Source organism: Hyaena hyaena, unplaced genomic scaffold, assembly GCF_003009895.1.
Source record: "Hyaena hyaena isolate Hyena2069 unplaced genomic scaffold, ASM300989v1 scaffold_706, whole genome shotgun sequence".
Lineage (NCBI taxonomy): Eukaryota > Metazoa > Chordata > Mammalia > Carnivora > Hyaenidae > Hyaena > Hyaena hyaena.
Window position 1 is genome coordinate 517,147 of NW_024081337.1, and position 21,700 is coordinate 538,846.

Genomic DNA, 21,700 nt, shown 5'->3' on the forward strand with positions numbered 1-21,700 from the left:
CTCTTCTTCTACTGGGTTTAGGGCGTTCTTGTTGCTCGGCCTCTAGTTCCTTTAAGTGAGCTGTTAGATTTTGGACTAGTGCTTTTTCTAGTTTCTTGAAATAGGCCTGGAGTGCAATGTACTTTCCTCTTAGACTGCCTTGCCATATCCCATAGAGTTTGTATTGTTGTATTTTCATTTTCATTTGTTTCCATATATTTTTTAAATATATTCACTAATTGCCTGATTGGCCCATTTGTTCTTTAGTAGGATGTTCTTTAACCTCCATGTTTTTGGAGGTTTTTCAGACTTCTTCCTGTGATTGATTTCAAGTTTCATAGCATTGTGATCTAAAAGTGTGCATGGTATGATCTCAATTCTTTTATAGTTATTGAGGGCTGCTGCTTTATGTCCTAGTATGTGATCTATCTTGAGAATGTGCCATGCACACTTGAGAAGAAAGTGAATTCCGTGGCCTCAGGATGTAGAGTTCTAAATATATATATCAGGTCTATCTGGTCCAATGTGTCATTCAAGTCCATAGTTTCTTTAGTGATTTTCTGTTTGACCTATCCATTACTATAAGTGGAGTATTAAAGTCCCCTGCTATTAGCACATTCTTATCTGTAAGATTGTCTGTTTGTGATTAACTGTTTTATGTATTTGGGTGCTTCTGTATTTCATGTGTAGACATTGATAATTGTTATCTCTTTCTTATGGATAGACCCTGTAATTATATAATGCCCTTCTTCATCCCTTGTTAATGTCTTTAATTTAAAGTCCAGTTTGTCTGATATAAGCATAGCTACTCCAGCTTTCTTTTGACTTCCAGTAGCATGATATATATTTCTCCATCCCCTTACTTTTAATCTGAAGGTATCTTCCAGTCTAAAATGTGTTTCTTATAGATAACAAATAAATGGATTTTGGTTTTTTATCCATTCTGTTGCCCTATGTCTTTTGATTGGAGCATTCAACCCATTTACATTCAGTGTTATTATTGAAATATATGGGTTTAGAATCATTGTGTCGTTTTTAGGATTCATGCTTGTGGTGGTGTCTCTAGCATCTTGTGTTCCTTGCAACATTTCCCCCTGAGAGTCCCCTCAGGATTTCATGTAGGGCTGGTTTAATGGTGACAAATCCTTTCAATTTTTGTTTATTTGGAAAGACTTTTATTTTTCCATTTATTCTGAATAACAGGCTTGCTAGATAGAGGATTCTTGGCTGCATATTTTTTTTGTTCATCACATTGAAGATCTCTTGCCATTCCTTTCTGGCCTGCCAAGCTTCAGTAGATAGGTCTGTCACCACTCTGATAGGTTTCCGTTTGTATGTTAGAGCTCTTTTCTCCCTAGCTGCTTTCAAAATTCTCTCTTTGTCCTCATATTTTGCCAGTTTCACTATGATATGTCATGCAGAAGATCGATTCGAGTTACCTCTGAGGGGAGTTCTCTGTGCCTCTTGAATTTCAACTTCTACTTCCCTCCCCAGGTTGGGGAAGTTCTCTGCTATAATTTGTTCCAGGACTCCTTCACACCTTTCCCTCTCTCTTTCTCGTCTGCGATTCCTATGATATGGATATTGTTCCGTTTGATTGTATTGCTGAGCTCTCGAACTCTTCTTTCATGTTCCTGGATCAGTTTATCTCTCTTTTTCTCAGTTTCTTCTTTTTCTATAATAGTGTCTTCTAAATCATTTATTCTCCTTTCTGCCTCTTCAATCCGTGCGTTGGAGGCCTCCAGTTTATTATGTATCTCATTTATCACATTTTTAATTCATCATAACTATTTTTAAGCTCCATATTGTTTGTAGCCATAGTTTCTCTGATGTCCTCCATGCTTTTTTCAAGCCCGGTGATTAATATTATGATTATTGTTCTAAATTCTTATTCAGTTATGTTGCTTATATCTGTTTTGAGCAGTTCTTTAGCTGTCATTTCTTCCTGGAATTTCTTTGGAGGATAGTTCTTCCGTTTCATCATTTTGGTTAGCTTTCTATCTCTTGTCACTTTTAAAAGCCTGTTGTGCACTCTGCCTCTGCGAGTTCTGCTATATTAGAGAGGGCTCTTTGACTGTTCGGGGCCTTTCTGTTCAGGAAGTGTTCTTTGGATGGTGTCTCTTAGTTTCCCTTGTTGAGCACTTGGTCATTTTGTTTCCCTACCTGTAGGGGTATTTGGGACTTTTCACCATGTGTAGTTTGGCTTGTTTCTTGAGGCAGCCCTGGAAAAAGAAAACAGACAACCACAGAGGGAACAAAGGCACACAAACGCACAGACAAAACCAATAAACAGGCAAACCCAGGCTCTGGTAAAAACAACAATGACAACAAAACTGCTCTCTGGAGGGGATGGGCGTGGTTAGGTGTAGGCAGGTCTTATCTCCACTGTGTCTTCTGGCCTCCCTGAGGCCCTGCCTTGGTGGTTGTGGGGAGAAGAATGGCATCACCCCACTCCCTTCTCCACCAAGCATTGCAAATCACTCCTTTGGGTCCAATCTTCCTGTGCTGAGGATGTAGCCAAGGTGGGCTGAGTTCTATGTCACACGCCCTGCCTCGTTTCCAGGTCCCAGTCTGCAGGCTTTGTTTATATCACCCTAAACAGTCCCACAGGTAGCTGCTTCCCTGCTGCCGGGGATTGATTGGGGGCTGGGGGAAGTGTTGCAGCCTCCGACCCACCAGGGTCAAGCAGAGATACAACCCAAGTGCCTGCAGGAATGTAGCAACTTCAGGTCTGTCAGGTCCACAGAGTCTGTGCCGCCACCGCATCACTGGGCCACTGCCGCCCGGGATGGTGCCGGGAGCGCTGCAGTGCAGTATTTTCTCGCACCTTCTGGGACTGGGAGCACCTAGTTCAAAGTCAGCACCTCAGCCAGAACTAAAAAACACTCTTTCCAAGCTGAGGTTTTTCTCTTCTCCAGGGGTGGCTCTATGTGCAATCTCAGCTTTTCTTTTCTTTCCCCTGGACTCAGGCAGCTCGCCACCACTCGCCGGTTTATCACTCACCGCAGCTGCATGCAAGCCGGGTACCCTCCCCACCCTCTGTGTCTCTGGGTCCCGTCCCGCTTTTATCTTCCCCAGTTCGCACTCATGCACTTATGAGGCTTCCTTCCCAGTGCACTCTGTCTCTTTCTCTTCCCAAACTCCTGTGGCTCAGTGTCCTAAGACTTCAGGCCTTCTCTGCTTGAGAGATGGCTGCATGTGAAATGCACGGAGCTCCCTACTTCTCCCCCATCTTGCCATTCCTCCATCAGCAATGAAGTAGTTTTTAACCATTTCTTTCTTTCATATTTATATGACAGGAAGTAAAGTTTGTCAAGGTTAATAATTAAGTATTTTGAGGAGATTTTTAAAAATTGTGTGTTTAATGGAAATCAGAAACTGTGATTAGCTAATTCTTATTGAGTGTTTACTATTGCTAGGTCCTATATATGAATTATTTCATACAAACATTCATCTAACTGAGGGAAGTAAGTGTTATCCCTATTTTATAGACACATAAGGATTAGACTCAAAAAGCGGCTTATTTTCTTGGGACCATACTACAGTACATGGCAGAGCTCTGTTTCAAATCCAGGCTTGCATGTGACTCAATAACATAATTTATATTACTACACAGTAGTGCCTCCTAAGGTGTCAGATGCTTTTCAAAAGAAGTCTCTAGTAGTCACGCCATAGTGTCTAGACATTAAGTTTTAGGGAAATATCAGAGGTTATGTGATCTCCTTTCATCAGATTAAGCCTGGTTTGTTACTATCTATTAAAGATTTTTGCTCTTTGAGTGTTTTTCCTGAAATGAACTACCTGGCCTTCTTTGCCCTCATTGATTTAAATTCTGCTGGCGTGAACTTTTTCTCAAGGTTATATAAATGATATTTTTGTACTCTATAGAATAAATAATTCCATGTAATATAATATCTATCATCAATAAATGAGTCTACTGTTTATTCTGTCCATAAAGCTGAGTATAAAGCATTATTTAAATAAGTCTATTTTATGCCAAAATCAGTGAAAAGTGCAGTTCTTTTTTCCCTATTATTTAAAAATACAAGTCAGCTTCTAGTAAAGAAAATGCAAAAGTATAAAAAGAAAAGTAAATTAACATTAATGCTGACATTTAAATAAGTGATATGTCAGAGTAAAAATACAGAGTGGAAAAAAATCAGTAAAGGGTATAATTACATTTCACAAGTCCTCAGCAGAGGTTCTGAGATATTTTTTCTTTTTAGTAGCCAAAACCTCCAATAAGATAAATAGATTGAGGTATAAAGAAGCATCCGATAAAATTGTTATAGGTGCCAATCAAAAATCTGCCAAGGATATCAGCATAACAGAAAACAACCAAATTTCTCTACACTACTGATTTTCAGTAAACAAACATATTGATGATTTAAAAAAAATAATAATCTCTCAATTTGTTTTACAAACACCCCAAGAACTGCTGTGAACATGTTAGTATTAAAGTATCTTTTATAATTGAATTAAAAAACAGGCCCAGAAAGGTTATTTAATTTTACCAATGTCTCACAGGAAATCTGACATTGAAATAGGAGCTCAAATTCTCATTTATATTCCCAACGCAAAGTAATGATAAATACAGAGAAAGGCTGATATGAAAAAAAGTCTCACTTTTTGTAGTACTTAAATTCATAATAGTTGACAAATGATGGTTAGCATTTGAATAGATAGATGATAATGAGTCTTTGGTCTTCATTAATGCTATAGGTCAGTAGATTTGGAACGAAAAGATGAGCTTAGACTTTCATTTACAAAACCAGTGGAATTGTCAGTACAAAAAGCCACTAAGACCTAGGAATACACCTTAACTTTTCACTCATTTTCCATAAAGCACATATTTTTATTCCCTTAAAGCCAAGGCCTCTGCAGCCACTGCAAATATTGCAGGCCACCGAACCCTGTAAACTACTGCAAAATGAACATTTCATCCTTGGGTGAAAATTGTTATTGGTGCTGTATTTACATTGTACAGTGTATATAGATATAACTTATCTACTTTTCCATTAAACAAAATCATAACTGGCATGTAGAAGTATGGAAATGGCTTCTTCTATATGCTTGCTCTCTTTATAAGAGATGATGTTCTCATTCTAGCTTTGCCAGGTCTTGGTTAACAGTGGTTTTTGTTTGTAAAATGAAACAGCACTACCTTGTATCCTGAAGTAAAGCTACAACCTCTCTAAAATCTCAGAACATTCAGATCTGTGTTTTAAACGTATGTACTGATGACTATCTTATGAAGCAGATGAAATTTAATTACAAGCGTGGTCTGTGATAGTTCCTATCATACTATTATTAAGCCCTAGATTTCATGCTACCATATTCTTCCTCCAAAATTACTCCTCTTACTATCAAAATATACTCTGATGCAAACATATGCAGAAAAATGTCATATGCTTAATTGTGCAATATCTATCAAATGACAGAAAGCCTATAATACCTCACAAAAGTTATGACTGATCCTCTCTAACCTTGTTATTTTATGACTTCAGCAATGTTTATGTACCTACAATATAGGACAGAGTTCCCAATCTATACAGTACATGCTTTAGATGGTTCTTAAGCTTATAAATAACATTGGCAGATACTTTAATGTGATATAAACATATAGATATAAACTAATTTACTGATTATATAGTTTGAGTCATAATTATGGCATTTATTTTTGTTCTTACTGTTGTTGGCTTCTTTTTCAAAGTTTTATTTTTCAGAATATACGATTTACTTAGACCTTTATTTCATTCTCCAGAAAGGATCTTTATGATTTATTTAGCATACTTTTAAGTAGATTTAATTGGCCATAAAAAACGATTCTAGACAAATACAGGCATAGATTGAATTTCAAACTCTTCACCAATATCATGAAATGATATTCAATTGGTTCCTCATACAGGTAGTAAATTAAAGCTCCTAATTGCTTTTGTGATGTAGGAAAATGGCGAAGTGTACAACGATTCAAGCTAATATATTAAAATGTTTCTTTAAGTAAATTTTTATAATGATACAAATCTCATTTAATAACAATAAGATATTCTGCTTTCTAAACCATTGCACATTGCAAACAAATCTAGTTCACAATTCACTGCAAATGTAAAGAATATTTAAAAATGTACTTATACTAATTACAAACTTTCTAAAAGCCAGTATATGCATTTGTGATTGCTGGAGCTATGTTTGCATTATGATTTCTAGGTCAGTGCCTTCATAACCTCTTTAAACTGTTGGCCAGAACTACAACATTGTTAAAGGTAGAATGAGGTCTCTTATTTTTCTCCTTGCCAACACAATATTACACTCCCTATGCACAATTGCCAAGCAAGGGTGACCCCATATTTTGAGTTTCAGAGTAGATTCCATGCCATAAAATCAAATTACATTATAGGAATACTTAAGCCCAACCAGGTGCCTGGAATTCTATTCCCCATCCATTTGGTTGCTTTATAATTAGATATTCTATAAGGAAGTTTCGCTTGCCACATTCCACTCTTCATTTAGAAGTGCTTCTTTGTATGCCTCTGCTACTAGACTGTAAAATAGCAGAAGGCTTGCACTGTATCTGACTTATTGTTTTAAGTCAAGCCCCGACACCAGGGAAGGATACATAAGAGGTACACAAAAATCGGTTTCTATAAATACATTTTCTCATGTGACTGACAGAATTGAGTATGTAGTTGGTTTTTTTTTTTTTTTTTGAGTCTGTAGTAGTAAAAAATTCACAAAGCTGAAGTTTCAGGATGCACTCTTACTCTCAACTGATAATATTGATAATATGGTATGCTTAATGAAATAGGGTGAGAGAAAGAACATATCTTTCCTTAGAGTTCCTAGTAACCAACAGTAAATCATTTCCATTCTGTTTACTCCATTATCTATTTTGTCAGTTTTAATGATGATATGCATGCTGTTTACTTTTACCAGAATTACAAAGACTGTCACTCGGGTCATGGCAACTTCTGCTTTCTCCAACATATGGAGTAATTATAACCCATTAAGATATTATACACATTTTGTTTCAAACTCAGGGATCTTTTTAATTTCTGTTGGTCTTGTTTTACTCTTATGGGTTAGTCTAAGTTAATGCCTAGGTTATCAAAAGGCAGTTCAATAAATATTTGTTGAATAAATGAATCCTATTCTATATAAAATTTGTATTAAAATATACATGTGTATAGCTATTTAAATAAAAATGGAGTTAAAATCCTTATGTAACTAAAGTACACCCAATATAAGAGAATTTTGCAAATGTTTTTTACTCTTTACTTGTATGACATTATTAATAATAGGTAGAGAATCCATCCAACACTGTGTCTATATAGGAGTTTAAAAAATATACCTGGAAGCTGGAAAGATGTTTTAGGATTGGTAAGTGACCTTGCAATCCATCAGATCTTCAAGTTACCAGCATATCCATTCTCCCATAACCTAGACAACTGCCCAAGTCTCATCTGCTGTGAGTCTTATTTTGACCTGATATTGAGCTCTATTCCTTTGACACATCGATAGTAATAACCCTAGATTCTACAATGAATATAAAAATATTCCAAAAGTTGAAAAACAGGATGGGGTGAAATGTTAAGTTATAATGAATTCACTCAAGCATTTCATTTCATTAAAGTATGAAACTGAAATTAGATAATATATTCAATAAATATGATTCAAAGTGGAACATATGGTATATTCAGAAAATAATATTTTAAAATATTCTGAACTTATGATTTCTAGGAAATTAAGTAAAGAAAGTTGGAGAATATGTAGGGGATGGAGTTGATTCAAAATTAAGGCTAAATCAAATGTGAAAACCGTTATCAAATTCTAAAGAGAATAGGGAATAGAATGTGCTTACTGATGACCTTATAGTTATTAACTGTGAATTAAACTGAATGGTTCAAATTAGATGCTGGGGAAGAGAGCACAGGAGGAAGCAAAATTTAGTAACTAATTTATTATTACTTATAATAAAGAACCATTAGACCATAACCCCACCCATTGAAAAAGGATTAGGAGTGCTACGGAAAGGTACTGAATATGAAGGCAACCACAAGAAACCTTCCTACATACCAGAAGTTTGAAAGAGGTATCTGTGTATGTTAAAATACAAAAATAAGTACACAATAGAAGAATAAACATTAAGGGGGACAATTGTTGGCCCTAAGAAGAGAGAGAGAATAGCATAGAGGGGCAAACCCAGATCCTGGACTTCTTTGTTTTGTAGATAAGACTTCAGAAATCTACAAACGTTTTACATTACCTTTAGAATTAAAATTTTTAAGGAAGCAAAACAAGAAACATGCCAACCTAAAATGTGTATTTAGTTCATAGTATAAAGAGAGGAAATTTTTAGAAAGTGACTTTAAATCATAGTAATTTGATGAAAAGAAACTGAAAAAGAAATCTTAAACATTTAAGCAATCATTTTTGTTTTAATGTTTGTATTTTTATACTGATATATTTGTATGTGTAATGTGGGATGAAGCAAATGAGTAATGTTTTCTCTTTATAATTCTACAGTCCCAGTGTTACGGAGAACTGGATTTCTCAGTATAGATATGAGAGAAACATATATAGTGCAAAAGAAATTAAGTAAAAGCCCAGAGGCCCTAAATTTGACTTGGATGCATCTATATGAGTTTATTAGAAATTTTAATAAAAATTACCTTTAAGAAAGAATAAATACATTTCCTATATATTTCTGGGGAAAAAAAGCTTAGAAACAATAACCAACCATTAGTAATGAATAAAATTTGGTCTTAAAATATATAAGTATTTCATATGTATCTCTATCATCCATCTTTCTTTTTCTTTCTTTCTTTCTTTCTTTCTTTCTTTCTTTCTTTCTTTCTTTCTTTCTTTCTTTCTCTCTCTCTCTCTCTTTCTTTCTTTCTTTCTTTCTTTCTTTCTTTCTTTCTTTCTTTCTTTCTTTCTTTCTTTCTTTTTCTTTCTTCTCTGACTAGAAGGAAATAGAGCTTCTTACAGAAAAGACAAACAGGAGAGATTCAAGATGAAATGGACTATATTGTCATGTCACAGAGTACAGAATCTTTCAAAGATGTTGAATGCTGTGTCGAAATGATACAAGAGTCATCTTAGAAAGGATCCCACTTGGACAAAATATGGAAAGTTTGAATATCAGTATTACGTGCAATAGATAAAAATATACAAAATATATTTAAACCTATGAGATCATATTGAGACCAAAAACACAAAACGAAAAGAGAACTACCATCTACCAATTGGTTATGGTTGAAAGATGTTTTCCATTATTCTGAAGCTGATAAAAAAAGGAAACATTCACACATTTATCTTTCCCCCACTAACTATTCCATTGGGTAACCAAACACTAGGCAACTAGACAAAGGAATCTTCTCTTTGGGGGAAGTATTCTGCCTAAGATGCAAATAAGACATGATCTAATAAGAATAGAGCTTTTTGGTCTGAATTAATGGGTCTATGCAGTTATAATATATATAACTCCTAATATCAATAGAGACAACCGAACATTATGTAACAGAATACCACGTGAATAGTAGCCATGCTAAATAAAACAAAACAAATAACAGAAATTACACACACATACACTCGTGCACATGAAAATTAAATCTAGCCAAACTTCTAAGTTTTATTTTTATTGATAGGACACAAAAAGAAAAGAAAAACATATTAAATAGTGCCATTGTTAGGTAGTCCAGAAATTCCAAAATGTGGGAAACTGGTGGGGCAAAGAACCAGATTTACCAATTGTAACCAATTAAAATTTTGCAGAGAAAGAAGGCAAGAGAGCTCACAGTATAAAAGACAGTTAATTATATCCTCTTCAATAAGCAATCTACAAATATAAAAATATATAAATTTTATGAAACAAGTGAATATTTGGACCTAGTATTTTACACTGTTAAGGAAGCATTCTTATATTTACATGTGATAGTGATCTTTGTTTACTTTGATTTTTATATTGGACTATAATTTTCTAGAGCAGATTTATGTTCACAGCAAAATTAAGCAGAAATTACACAGCATTCCCAGATATTCTGGACTCTTCCTCAGATACAACCTCTCCCACTATCAACATATTTTAACAGACTGGTATCTTTGTTAAAATTGATAAGCCTACATTGAGTCATCATTATTACACTAAGTCTAGAATATATATCAGTGTTCATTCTGGGTATTGTGTAATCCATGGTTTTGACATGTGTATGATGGCATGTACTCCCCATGACAGTATCATTCAGAATAGTTCCACTGCTGTAAACATCCTCCGTGTTCTGCCTATCCATCCATCTATCTCTCCAATCACTGACATCAAATGATCCATCTACTGTCTCCATAATTTCACCTTTTCCAGAACATCAAATAGTATCATATAGTATGGGGCCTTTTTAGATTGGTTTCTTGTAGTCAGTCATGTTCATTTAATCATTAGTATTCATTGGTTACCTACATGTTTTGGAATTATGAAGAAAGCTGCTAAAAACATCTGTGTGCAAGCTTTTGTGTGGACATAAGTTTTCAGCTTATTTGGGTAAATACCAAGAGGTAAGATTGCTGGATCATATATGTTTAAGAGTAAGTTTAGTTTGGTAAGAAATTGCCAAGCAGTCTTCCAAGTAGTTTGACCATTTTACATTCCCACAGATGATGAATGAGAGTTCTTGTTGCTTTACATCCTTGCTGGCGTTTGCTATTGTCAGTGTTTTCAGCTTTTGCCATTGGAATTGGTGTGTAGTGGTATCTCTTTTTGTTTTACTTTGCAAGTCTCTTATGATATATTATGTTAAGAATCTTTTCATATGTTTATTTGCTATCTATTTTCATTTGTAAGGTGTCTATTCAGGTCTTTTGACACATTTATTGATGAGGTTGTTTGCTTATTGTTGAGTTTAAGTGTTCTTTGTATATTTTGAATAGCACTTTATCAGATGTATCTTTTGCAAATATTGTTTCCCACCCTGTGGTTTATCTTCTCATTTTTATTGTCTTTTGCAGAGTGGAAGTTGTTAATTGTAATGAAATCTGGGTTATCGATTATTTCTTTCATAGAAGTGTCTTTGGTGCTGTGTCTAAAAAGCCATTGCCTTGCCCAAAGTCAATTAGATTTTCTTCTACATTTTATCACAAGCATTTTATAGTTGAGTTTTACATTCAGCTATATGATCCATTTTGAGTTAATTTTTGTGAAGGGTGTCAGTTCTGTTGATATATACATATCATATATATCATAGACATATACATATATACGATGTCCAGTTCCATCACCATTTGCTGACGACTATCTTTGTTCTATTGTATTACCTTTCCTCCTTTGTTAATGATCAGTTGAATATATATATATATGAATTCATATAAGAATGAATATATATATGAATTCATATAAGAATGAATATATATATATATATACATACATATATACATATATACATACATATACATATATACACATATATGCACATGTGCATATACGTGTGTGTATATATATGAGATCTATTTCCCGGCTCTCTATTCTGTTCTATTGATCTATTTATCTATTCTTTTCATCAATACCACACTGTCCAGATTACTGGAGTTTCATAGTAAGTCTTAATGTCAGTGCCAAACATCTTCTGACTTTGGATCTTTTTTAAAGAATGATGATACTGGGTATTGGAGAAGATATTTCATGAGAGGAAATGATATATATTGATGGTGACACTACAAATTGTTAAAAGAGTTTTAAAAGCCATTTGGTAAATATCTAGTAAGGTTCATACTTTTTATTCCATATTATCAGGTTTTTATAGATCTAAAACTTTGACATACATGACAAGATAGATATTGAAGCCCATTATAGCAAAATAATTGTACATGGAGCAAATGCCTGCTAATGTGGAAATAAATTAGGCATAGGATAGTTATAAATTATTAAAATGAATTTTAGCTAAATACATTAATATACATAAATATTAAAAACAAAAATGTTTGAAAAATGAAGTTGTACTTCAAAATGAAGGATACTGGGGTTGCGTGGGTGGCTCAGTCAATTAGTGTCTGACTCTTGATTTCAGCTCGGGTCGTGATCTCCCAGTTCCTGAGCTCAAGAACCACATTGGGGTCCGTGCTGACCTCAGGTAGCCTGCTTGGAATACTCTCTCTCCTTCTTTCTCTGCCCTTCCCCTACTCTCTCTCTCAATCAATAAATAAACATTTTTTTAAATGAAAGACAATTACATAGTAAATATTGTAAAATATTAAAAATAATAAACTATACTATATTATAACAAACACATGGTAATTTTCTACAAAAATATCTTAAAAACATTAACAGCATACCTCCTCCAATATCCTGTCATATTGGGGTTGAGTATCTAGTGTCTTCACCTCAGAAAAATTGGTCTTCACATAACTTAATATTTCTTTCATGATGCTTCCGCATCCTGGCCTACCTCCTTTAAAATTTATTCCCTTCCTATAACAAATTCCACACATTTGAAAAAAAAATCAAATGAAGTCTCTTCTATGAAACCTTTGTTCATCTAAACTCTAACACTTATCTCTAGTATAATCACTAAACGTCTAAAAATACCTATATTTTATCACTTAGAAACATACTATATTCTATATCACAGTGCTTGCTATCTAATTGTTTTATAAGCTATTTGAATGTTTATGCAGCCAGTGAGCATTTTCATTTTAGAACATATAAACACAGAAAAGAGAACCTACCAGATCCATCAAATTCACAAAGAGGTGACTATTGGTAGTCAGTCTCGAGTGCCTATTGCATGTGAAGTTCTTAGAGCTAATCATTTTATGTTTTTGAGTAAAATCTTGTGACCTTCTATTTGAATTTTGAGTTATCTCTCAAAAGAAAGATAACATGAAAAGCTACCTTTGGACTCCTATAAGTGTTTAGTTTTTTGGAATCTGAAAAACAATTTTAAGTAGCAGTTATCTCTAAAAAGAAAAAGACATAAGAATCCCCACATAAGAGGAGGTAAATGGTAGTCTAATTTTCACAGAAGTTGAAAATGTATTTCAGAAACAACAAAATGGTAAACTTTTCTCATTAGGCCCAAGTTTATAAATTAAGGATAGAAGTTAGTCATTGCTACAGAGTGGAATAGGTAAGCATATCAAGAAAATATTCTCCCAAAATATTTCATTTATTTGTTGATAGGAAATAGTTTCTTTATGAAGTATTTTTATAGATCCCAGGAATGCAAAAATATTGCCTATACCTAAACTTTATTTTTACTTTATGGCATTTATTAAGTGACAGCCTAAGTAACTCTCCATTGTTTATATTTATCTCTATGAAATCTTTTGTCTTGGTATATTGCATAATGTTTAAGTGTCTTGCACAAAATAGGTGTACAAATAAGAAAAATGAGCAAATGAATAAATCAAAATAAAAGTCAGTGAATGAATAAAATGCCTAGTAGCCTATTATTTTGAGAAACTCACATAGATTCAAGGACTCTAGATTTCAGTAAATAAGCTGACTGTATTTTTCAAAATATTTTTGTTGAAAAGATAAGAGCATTTCTTCTCAAACTTTACAATTTATCTGGGAATTTTGTTAAAATGCAGATTTTGATTCAGGAAGTTTAAATGCGGCCTGAGATTCTGCCTTTTTAAAAAAAAATTAAATATTTATCTTTGATAGAGAGAGACACACACACAGAGTGTGCACAGAGGAGGGGCAAGAAGAAAGGGAGACACATAATCTGAAGCAGGCTCCAGGCTCTGAGCCCCATGCGGGATTTGAACTCACGAACTGTGAGATCATGACATGAGCTGAAGCCAGAAGCCCAACTGACTGAGCCACCCAGGTGTCCCAGAGAGATTCTAATAAATGTGCTGTTGATCTTATAAGCAAGATTGAAGACCCATAAGACCCTCTTTTCTGACTATGACCCCTTGGGACTTAGTAGATCATACAGTTTAAGAATTAAAACTCAAACTTAATGTCAGGCAAACTTAGGTTAGATTCCCATCTCTAAATCTGGTGGGAAACTTACTTGTCTGCATTACTGTATCTGAAATATACATACAATGAAAATGCCTACTTATACAGTATATGTAAGAAATAAATGAGAAAAAAACTGTATATAGAATATTAAGATTTGTGACTTGCTTATGATGCTAAAAGTAACATAATTAATATAAATTTGATAGTAATCTTAGTGATGAAAGAGATGGGAGGAGTGGTAGTGGTATTGATTAGTATAAAGTAGAAAATGCAAAGCAAATGTATCTTAAGGACAGTTTATTGACCTTATGGTAACTAAGAGTATCTTTTAACTTTCTATCCAGTGCCTCAGTACAGCTCAGATGAATATGTTCTATAACATTCTATATAAGGTTGGCAGCTCTCTCATACTCATAAACACAATTCCAAATTGTCTCCTATGATTTTTCTCTCCCACCATCACCAAAACAAGTAAGAATACTTAATAAAGGTTAATGGAAGCACTTGCACTTTTATGGCATTTCCCCTGAAGAAAAGCTTCCTGAAATCAATACTGGAGATGAGTAAAACTTAGAAATGTGTTGAAAGTAGTTTCCTTCAAATTTCTTTAGTTACATTTAAAACAAAAGGCAGAAAAATGACAGTTTAAAAATTCCTCAAATCCTCATGCTGGCTGCTAATCACTCACCTCCAACCCTCCTTCAGGTTATGGGAGCTTCATGGCAGATAAAGTAGTTCATTATTTTCTACTGCCAAATATCAAGTTTATGGAGATAATTGTTTTGGTCATATGTGACTCAAAGATCAATCTGTGATAACCAAAACAAGCTTTTAAATTCAGTAAAGAAAATAAAAGTCAATTTTAAAATGATTCAACTATTCAAAGCAAACAAAACCATTATTTCAGAGAGACATCTGCACTTCCATATTCATTGAACCATTATTTACAATAGCCAATGTGTGAAACAACCTAAATGTCTATCTACGGATAGATGAATAAAATGTCCTGTATATAATATGGAATATTATTTAGCCTTAAAAAGAGACGAAAATCCTGCCATATACAACAACATGGAATAGCCTGTAGAGCATAATGCTAAGTGAAATAAGCCAGACAGTGAAAGATGAGACAAATATTGAAAATGTATCACTTATATATGGAATCTAAAAAAAAAGGATTTTTAAGGCCTGAGAATCTAACATAAAACATGGTTATTTACACTGTATTGTACAGCTGAAATTTGCTAACAAAATAGAATTTAAATGTTCTCACCATAAAGATAAAATATATGAAGAGATGGTGTGTTGATTAACTCAGTGGCAGAATCTTTTCAAAATGTTTATATGCATGAAATCATCATGTTGTACACTTTAAATGTCTTATAATTTTGTTTGTCAATTATACTTCACTCAAAATTTTTATGCACTTAAAATAAATATATAAAATAACCCAAATATGTGGGCATTTATGTCTTCTATTTCATGAACTTTTCAATAGTCTAGCAGTTACAATGGAAGAAGAAATACTTCATTATTAAAAAACAGGGCATTTGATTGTAGATGAATCTTAAAATACCAATAGAGGGTTTTTAGTTGGTCAAATAACATTTCTAGTCCTGTTACATAATAGATATCATTTTGTCAATCCATGATCAAATCTTCCACAATTGAGAAAATAGTTTTTCCTGGCTACGCATCAAATCCATACAAGTAGAATTAGAAAGAGACTGTGCATATTTCCAACTACTCTCGTAACTAACAGACATAGGTCTTTAGTAAGGAATCTTTCTCTCTTAGCCCCCTTTTTCTTTAAGCAATCTTTCTCATACCCCATTTTTGCTTGATAGGGAATAAACCATAGAAACCCAAGAAGGGAGTAATAAGAAAGATCATGAAAAGTAATATGCTTCTAATTTCACAGGATGCACCCTATATTCCTCTGAGATATAAGACAAATATCATCAACAGGCATTTGTAAATTCTTAACTTTTAATTTGGCTTTCTAAGTTCATACCTTCAAGATAGCTAGGCTTCTGAATTTTGCCAAATTCTTGAAATTTCTCTTTAGTAGAGGGCTCCAAAAGGCTTCCTACCACTGAGCTGCTTGTTATCTCAAAAAAAAAAAAAAAAAAAAAAATTGTAAAGCTTCACAAGTACTCACTTGGCCTCTTTTGACAGAGAAAACCAAGGTTAATAATTTAAGCTTGAAAACATTGAAAGGTTAACGCATAAAGCCCAGAAAAGTCCTTACGACGTTTCACCTGAGTTCAGGACTTAAGTATATATGGCTTCAGTGATCCTTATAAGAAAAGGCAGAATGGCTTAGTGGACCAGAGTATGTGAATTGAAATCAGATGCCCGTGAAAGCCAACCTTGAACTTGCCACCTTGAAAAATCCTTTTAATCATTTTGTCCTTAGAGAATCATCACTTACCAGGTAGGGTGCACCACCTTACACAGATGCCAGAATAAAAATTTATAACTTATATTAAGCAGAAGTCACACTGTCATTAAACACATGATGACTCTATTATAACATATCCTGGGCTGAGATTGAGAAATGAGAGCAATTGGATTCAACATATTGTTTTAGTATGTAATACACTATAGCACATATGTAAAATCAACCAACTACACCTTCGTGCACAAAGCAAAAGCACATATTGCCATTTAGTCATCTTGCTAAAAATTGAAAATAAATGTCTTTGCAAATGTTAATGTTCTCATTCAAAATGTTCTTTTCTAAAATTGGAATCATTTTTCAGTGCTTTCGTTTTGCACATTTGTAGCATTATTTGGTAAATGGATAGCTCCAAGCAATTTATAATGAGGTTACATTAATTTGCTAAAATAAATTCAGAATCCTTAAATGTTGTATATTATTTGGCTTTATGTCATGCAAAACATGTCATAGAGCCATCATCATATGCTATTTTGAGATCCTGAAAGAAAGAAGTAAAGTTTATCACAGTTGTTTATCATTTAATCCATTTATTTATCCAACAAATAATTATTAAATACTTTGTATTTCCAAGTTCTTTGACAAGTGCCCTGCATGCATACAGTGTTAAAAAAATAAGTCCACGCAATGTATTCCCTCATGAAACTTACACTGTAGTGGGAAACACCAACTGAAAGTAAATAAATGAATACCAAGAACACAATTTTGTTTTGAAAAATCAGGTGTCCTAATGAAGCACGTTTTATAAGTTCAAATAAGAGAATTAAGCCACAGTCGGAGGATGTAGAATTTAAGTTGAGATCTGGACTTTGATGAAATTGTAGATAAGTAAAGGGCATTTCAGAGAACTGATAGCATGTGCGGATGCCTGGAGTCAGAAGTCCATAAATTCAAGGAATTGGGAGGAGGACAGTGTTACTGACACAGTGAGGTATCTAGAGATGAAGCTGGGAAGGTATTCAAACCGAGATCCTATATGGTCAGTTTTACTTCCTTAGAAGAAGTCATTGAATGGCATCGGATTTTGCTTTTAGGAGGGTGGTAAAATGATTAAGTGTCCAGTTGCAAAATGGCATTTTGAAATTTATTAATAATGACATACTCAAGGGCAAGAAAAAAGCAGGGACACAAAATAGGAGTCTATTGCAGTAAAAATGATACTGTCTTGAGTTAGTGGTGCCAACACTAACATGCAAACAACTACCTCAAGTCAAGAATTACAGAGAATTGAGAACAGACTGAGTGAGAACAGAGAATGAGGGAAGTGACAAGGATGATTTAAAAATATCTGTTTTGCGTATCTGCATCATAGAGGTGCCATTTAAAAAAAAGAAAAGCAAAGCAAGAAATAAGGAAAATCTGATAGAAAAGAGCAAAAGGTAAATTTTGGAACATAAAACTTTATCATCAGGAAGCGTTCTGCTGAATGTATCAGTTGGGTAGGTGCATACATAAATTTGCATCTTTTTAGCAGGTTCATGGCTAGAGATTAAAATGTGGGGTCATTTAAATCCATTAGCCATTAAGGACTGATGAGGGAGCAGTTTTCTTGTAGCAATTTGAGTAGAAACCAGATTGGAGTACATTTTGGAGTGAAAGGAAATTGAATTAAGTGAAAACAGTAGTTCTAAACAGCTTTTCTGAGAAACTTACATGAAGAAAAGCAGAAGGGTTTTATATTTTAGATGTAAGTTTTTGTCAGAGAGGAGTTTTTTACTTTTTCTAAAGTAGTTTTTATTTTTTTAATGTTTTATTTATTTCTGAGAGAGAGAAAGAGAGAGAGAGAGCAGGGTAGGTTCAGAGAGACAGGGAGATACAGAATCTGAAACAGGCTCCAGGCTCTGAGCTGGCAGTCAGCACATGTCCCGCCGCGGGGCTCGAACCCACGAACCGTGAGATCATGACCTGAGCAGAAGTTGGACACTTAACCAACTGAGCCACTCAGGTGCCCCAGAATTAGTTTTTAATATAGAAGGATAGCAGGACATATTTGAATGCCGGAATGATTTTTAACAGAAGAGAAACAGAAAACGCAGAGCAGAGAAGTAAATATTGAAAGAAACAAGTTTAAAACGAGGCATCAGGATCTTGAGCAATTGTGGGAGGACTGGATCTGTGGTGAGAGGAGGTGGCATAGTATATGGGAGGGAGGGATCAGTGATCTTTAAATAATACATTTTTAAATCCTGCCTATTACTACACTATTTCAGAGCATAGCTATGAAAATCTCCTGCCACAGTTTTACAGCAATTTGATGATATGCTATACTTTAAAGTTGGAGACCAATGTGTTGTTACTGAGCATGTATTTAAGTGCATATATGTATGTATACGTGCATATATGTATATGTATATACACACACACACACAAGGCACAACATATGGAGTGGCCATGAAAGCCTATACTTCTAAGAATTCCACTTCCCATGTTAAGTATCTGTATAATAATAAACCTGCACAAAAACTGCTGAAGATCACAGGGGAAAATTAAAATGTGTGGTGAGAAAAGAACAGAAACATGGATCTCCTAACATAGATACATTGTGCCTGTTTTATAGCAGACTAGGCTTCAGGCAGAATAATCATAGTTCCTTAACTGCTTTCTCTGGGTTTAATGCTTCTCATTTTATTTTAGGAAAATAGGTTGGTCTGGATTGAATTAATACAAAAGAATAATAAAAGTAAATGGGCATTTGCAGATGAAATCATGTCTAATGCATCTCATGTTCATAGCATGATTTTTGTCAAAATAAATGTGCGTGGGTATTACAGATGAACCACTGTTTCAACAAAGGAAACAACAATAGTACTTGTCAAACCAATTTTAGGATGCATAATTTCACTAATATGTGCTATAGAGTCTACAGGGAAGAAACTATTTTGTATAGAGTCTAGAGAAAAACAACGTTTTGTGGAGAAGATTAAAATTTTATGGCAGATAAGAATCATATGGAGAACTTTCAAAGACACAGATTTGGGGGCCCATGCCCAGAGATATGGATTTAGTAGGTCTGAAGTGGGTCCTGGAGATCTGTTTTGAAGGAATTTTTCCAAGCAGTCAGCTTGCAAAGTGACCATATATCACAATTTCTAAAATGGAAGTTAAAAGACATCAGAACTGCTCTTTTATACAAAATCTAACTTCTAGCAGTTAAGCAAAATAGGAAAAACAGGATGGAGAGTTGATCATACATGATTGAATTCACAGATTATTTTGAACTGAGATAACTGATCTCATCTTTTTGGGAGTAGAGACGATGGGGCAAAATAAACATTTGAACCCTGTCAACCTAAGATTATGTATTTGTTTGTTTATTTAGAGCATAACTGAACATGAGGCAGAGAGAGAGAGAGAGAGAGGGAGAGAAGTGGAAATGGGGCTCACATGAATTGAGGTGCTGTCTTACCTGATGTGGTAATCAAACTCATGAACCATTACATCATGACCGGAGCCAAAGTCACATGCTTAATGACTGAACTATCCAGATGCCCTCAATTAAGGAGTTAATTAATTGAAATATATATAGGAAAATTTTACGAAGAGAGAAATTTATAAAATTAAATTTGTGGCTTCATGTAATGGAATTTTCTACATTCTCCATTATAATTAGAAATTAAATATGGCCAATGAACTTCAAATTTGGTCTTCAAATTTATTGTTATTTAAAAAAATTTAATGTTTATTTATTTTTGAGAGAGAGAGACAGAGCATGAGCAGGGGAGGGGCATAGAGAGAGGGAGACACAGAATCTGAAGCAAGCTATAGGCTCTGAGCTGTCAGCACAGATCCCAGTGCGGGGTTCGAACCTATGAACAGTGCGATAATGACCTAAGCCAAAGTCGGGTGCTCAACCCACTGAGACACCCAAGTGTCACTAAAATTAAATTTTAAAAAGTATATTTCTATAATTTATTACAATTATATGTATATCATCAGAGAATAACAAGCTTAGTAACAATTACAGATAGGTACAAAAGTACTGTCATATTGAAACAATCACCTGAATATTTAAAATGCTGAAAGAAAGATTAAGGTTTACTGGGGTGCCTGGGTGGTTCAGTAAGTTAAGCCTCTGACTCTTGATTTCGGCTCAGGACATGTTCTCATGGGGTTGAGCCCTGCATTTGGATTCACTCAGGCAGTATAGAGCCTGCTTGGTATTCTCTCTCTCTCCCTCTCTCTGCCCCTCCCCAGCTTGCTCACTCTCTCTTTCAATGTCAATAAATAAGCTTAGAAAAGAAAAAAGAAAAAAGAAAAAAAAAAAAAGAAAAAGGAAGGTTACTGAATAATAGGTCCTAACAGCTAAACATTTTTGTACATGCAACTCTCCTAAACCAGGCTGGTCACAAACACCAAAACCACGCTATTCAAAGAACATGATATTCTTTCCTTTGTTGCAGATAGAACAATTAAATCAGAAAAAGTCTATATTCTACCAGCAATACCCGTGTCTTAATTATGCTTTCTATATAGTAAATATTAAAATTGGATGCAGTGACTCCTTCCACTTTATTTTTTATTTGTATTCCATTTTTTAATCAATTTTATTTTAGATAGAGAGCAGGTCAGGGGCAGAGAGAGAGGGAGACAAGAGAATCTCAAGCAGGCTCCATGCTCAGCATGAAGCCCAGTGCGGGGCTTGGACCCACAACCCTGGGATCGTGACCTAAGCCAAAATCAAGAGTTGGACACTCAACCAACTGAGCCACTGAGGTGCCCCTATTCTTTTTCAAATTGGTTTTATTTTCTAGGCCCCATGCCCTTGCGTATAAAAATAAGAATACACTTGTTTATGTCTATGGCCTGATCTTGACAGAAATTGTATCAAACCTATATCAATTTGGGGAGAATTGCCATATTTACCTTCTTGAGTCTTCTAATCCATTCATTTGGTAACAGTTCTCCTGTTTTTCGGTCCCGGGGCCTTGTCATTCACAGCAAAGCACCATATGTCATCAGTGGGTAAAGCTGCACAGGGTGTAGTTCATCAAATTGGAATAATTGTAACATTAGATACACTTCCCTTTTGTTTACTTTTACTCTACAAACTGATTATCTTATCTTCTGTTCAAAACCAGATAAGATAATAGACAAATAAATTGACCTACAATGTCTGTGTGTGAAATATTACTGGGCATATTAAATATTTTAAGGTGAATGGAGTTTATGTTGAAAGCATAAAAGTACCTGTTAATTGGGGCGCCTGGGTGGCTCAGTCGGTTGAGCGTCCAACTTCAGCTCAGGTCATGATCTCACAGTTTGTGGGTTTGAGCCCCGCGTCGGGCTCTGTGCTGACAGCT

At 34.5% G+C, this 21,700-nt stretch overlaps 1 long non-coding RNA gene across 1 annotated transcript in view; it reads right to left on the bottom strand.

The window, feature by feature from the left end:
• The window catches only part of LOC120220536, a 29,439-nt gene extending 8,070 nt beyond the window's left edge, over positions 1-21,369 (bottom strand). Inside the window, exons 1-2 of the long non-coding RNA XR_005525605.1 lie at positions 21,264-21,369; positions 15,954-16,050 (exon numbers count right to left, since the gene is read on the bottom strand). This is a non-coding gene — a long non-coding RNA (uncharacterized LOC120220536). The remainder of the gene's footprint in view (positions 1-15,953; positions 16,051-21,263) is intronic.
• Positions 21,370-21,700: the final 331 nt, after the last annotated feature.